This window comes from Schistocerca serialis, chromosome 2, assembly GCF_023864345.2.
Source record: "Schistocerca serialis cubense isolate TAMUIC-IGC-003099 chromosome 2, iqSchSeri2.2, whole genome shotgun sequence".
Lineage (NCBI taxonomy): Eukaryota > Metazoa > Arthropoda > Insecta > Orthoptera > Acrididae > Schistocerca > Schistocerca serialis.
The window spans coordinates 100934695-100938524 of NC_064639.1; the positions used below are offsets into that span (position 1 = coordinate 100934695).

Sequence of the window (3830 nt, forward strand, 5' to 3'; positions counted from 1 at the left end):
TTGCAATGTCATCGACAAATCTTGTAATTGACATCCTTTCACTTTGAATTTTAATTCCACTATTGAACCTGTCTTTTATTTGCATCATTGCTTTTTCCATGTATAGACTGAACAGTGGGGGCGGAAGTCTACATCCCTGTCTTGCACCCTTCATAATCCGAGCACTGCCGCCTTAGTCTTCAACTCTTTATTATTTCATGCTGGCCCTTGTACTTGTGGCAACGGCCTTGCCGCTGTGGATACGCCGGTTCCCGTGAGATCACCGAAGTTAAGCGCTGTCGGGCGTGGTCGGCACTCGGATGGGTGACCATCCAGGCCGCCATGCGCTGTTGCCGTTCTTCGGGGTGGACTCAGCCTCGTGATGCCAGTTGAGGAGCTACTCGACCGAATAGTAGCGGCTTCGGTCAAGATTACCATCATAACGGCCGGGAGAGCGGTGTGCTGACCCCACGCCCCTCCTATCCGCATCCTCCACTGAGGATGACACGGCGGTCGGATGGTCCCGGTAGGCCACTCGTGGCCTGAAGACGGAGTGCCTTGTTCTTGTGTATCACCCGTCTCTCCCTCTAGCTTACCCCCGTTTTCCTCAGAAGATGTTGCCCACAGTAGGCAACGAAACGTCAGGAAGGAGAAGTTTTATATATGGATCACGGCAATTCAGCCCGGAAGTTTTAATTAATTACTGTCAAAATCTTTCACTAATTCTACAAATACTATAAACGTAGGTTTGCCTTTACTTAACCTATCTTATAAGGATCAATATTACCTCAAGTGTTCCTACATTTCTCCGGAATCCAAACTGATCTTCTCCCAGGTCAGCTTCTACCAGTTTTTCAATTCCTTTGTAAAGAATTACTGTTAGTATTTTTCAACCATGACTTATTAAAGTGACAGTTCGGTTATTTTCACACTTGTCTGCACCTGCTCTGTTTGGAATTGGAATTACTACGTTCTTCTTGGAGCCTGAAGGTGTTTTGCCGGTCTGATATATCTTGCACAGCGGATGGAAGTGGTTTGTCATGACTGCCTCTCCCAAGGGTATCAGTAGTTCTGACCGAATATCGTCTATTCTCGGTGTCTTGTTTCGACTTAGACCTTTCAGAGCTTTCTCGAATTCTTCTCGCACTATCGTATCTCCCATAACTTCATCTCCGTTCACTTCCCTTTCTATACCATTACTTTCATCTTCCTCGTATTGAGACTCTGTATACTCCTTCCACCTTTGTGCTTTCCCTTCTTTGCTTAGGACTGGCTCACCATATGAGCTCTTGATATTAATAAAGCTACTTCTCTTTTTCCCAAACGCCTCTTTAATTTTCCTGTGGTGATCTATTCCCTAATGAAATATTCTTCTGAATTGTTCGTTTTTCCTCTAGCCCTTCCTGTTTAGCAATTTTGCACTTTCTGCCACTCTCATATTTGAAACATTTTATTCCCTTTCGCCTGCTGCCTGCTGCATTTTTAAATTTTCCCTTTTCATCAATTAAATTCAGTATCTCTTGCGTTATCCAAGGATTTTCTACTAGGCCTTGTGTTTGTACCTATTTCATCCTGTGCCGCCTTCGCTGTTACATCTCTTAAAGATAACAGTTCGTCTTCCACTGTGTTCCTTTCCCCTGTTCTAGTTAATCGTTCCCTAATGCTCCCTCTGGAGCTCTCAAGAACCTCTGGCACTTTCAACCAATAAATTGTGGCCAGAGACCACATTTGCCCCTGGAAATGTCTTAAATTTAAAATCTGATTCCCAAATCTCTGTCTAACCATTATATAATCAATCTAATACTTTTCGGTATCTCCTGGTCTCTTACAAGAATATAAGCTTCTTTTATGATTCTTAAACCGAGTGTTAAAGATAATTACATCACGTTCCGCGCTAAATTCTACCAAGCGGCTTCCTCTTTCATTCCGTTCCCCCAGTCCATATTGACCTACTATTTTTCCTTCTCTTCCTTTACCTACTATCGAATCCCATTCCCCCATCCCGCGCGGGATTAGCCGAGCGGTCTGAGGCGCTGCAGTCGTGGACTGTGCGGCTGGTCCCGGCGGAGGTTCGAGTCCCTCGGACATGGGTGTGTGTGTTCGTCCTCAGGATAATTTAGGTTAAGTAGTGTGTAAGCATATGGACCCGTGGTCTAGGGGTAGCGTCTTTGATTCATAATCAAGAAAAAGTTTTCGGTCCCGGGTTCGATCCCCGCCACTGCCTAAATTTCGATAAATAATCAGCATTGGCGGCCGAAGACTTCCGGCATAAGAAGTCAGCCTCATTCTGCCAACGGCCTTGTCAAAGAGGGCGGAGGAGCGAATAGAGGTTCAGGGCACTCTCTTGTCCTAGGGGTGGGAAATTGCCCCTAAAGGCGGAAGAATCAGCAATGATCAACGACATGAGGATGCAGAAGGCAATGGAAACCACTGCATTAAAGACATGTAACGTGTATCCACAGGACATGTGACCTGTATTTGAAGAAGGCCAAAAGATTCCGGAATAGTCCCCCATTCGGATCTCCGGGAGGGGGCTGCCAAGGGGGAGGTTACCATGAGAAAAAGATTGAATAATCAACGAAAGGATAACGTTCTACGAGTCGGGGCGTGGAATGTCAGAAGCTTGAAAGTGGCAGGGAAACTAGAAAATCTGAAAAGGGAAATGCAAAGGCTCAATCTAGATATAGTAGGGGTCAGTGAAGTGAAGTGGAAGGAAGACAAGGATTTCTGGTCAGATGAGTATCGGGTAATATCAACAGCAGCAGAAAATGGTATAACAGGTGTAGGATTCGTTATGAATAGGACGATAGGGCAGAGGGTGTGTTACTGTGAACAGTTCAGTGACTGGGTTGTTCTAATCAGAATCGACAGCAGACCAACACCGACAACGATAGTTCAGGTATACATGCCGACGTCGCAAGCTGAAGATGAGCAGATAGAGAAAGTGTATGAGTATATTGAAAGGGTAATGCAGTATGTAAAGGGTGACGAAAATCTAATAGTCATGGGCGACTGGAATGCAGTTGTAGGGGAAGGAGTAGAAGAAAAGGTTACAGGAGAATATGGGCTTGGGACAAGGAATGAAAGAGCAGAAAGACTAATTGAGTCCTGTAACAAGTTTCAGCTAGTAATAGCGACTACCCTGTTCAAGAATCACAAGAGGAGGAGGTATACTTGGAAAAGGCCGGGAGATACGGGAAGATTTCAATTAGATTACATCATGGTCAGACAGAGATTCCGAAATCAGATACTGGACTGTAAAGACATTAGTCAGGAAGAATCAATACGCAAAGAAGTGGGATACGGAAGTACTAAGGAATGACGAGATACGTTTGAAGTTCTCTAACGCTATAGATACAGCAATAAGGAATAGCGCAGTAGGCAGAACAGTTGAAGAGGAATGGACATCTCTAAAAAGGGCCATCACAGAAGTTGGGAAGGAAAACATAGGTACAAAGAAGGTAGCTGCGAAGAAACCATGGGTAACAGAAGAAATACTTCAGTTGATTGATGAAAGGAGGAAGTACAAACATGTTCCGGGAAAATCAGGAATAAAGAAATACAAGTCGCTGAGGAATGAAATAAATAGGAAGTGCAGGGAAGCTAAGACGAAATGGCTGCAGGAAAAATGTGAAGACATCGAAAAAGATATGACTGTCGGAAGGACAGACTCAGCATACAGGAAAGTCAAAACAACCTTTGGTGACATTAAAATCAACGGTGGTAACATTAAGAGTGCAACGGGAATTCCACTGTTAAATGCAGAGGAGAGAGCAGATAGGTGGAAAGAATACATTGAAAGCCTCTATGAGGGTGCAGATTTGTCTGATGTAATAGAAGAAGAAACAGGA

General features: G+C 44.4%; 1 pseudogene; it reads left to right on the top strand.

Moving 5' to 3' along the window:
* Positions 1–217: 217 nt before the first annotated feature.
* Positions 218–335, top strand: LOC126458979 (5S ribosomal RNA; annotated as a pseudogene).
* The last annotated feature ends 3495 nt before the right edge of the window (positions 336–3830 follow it).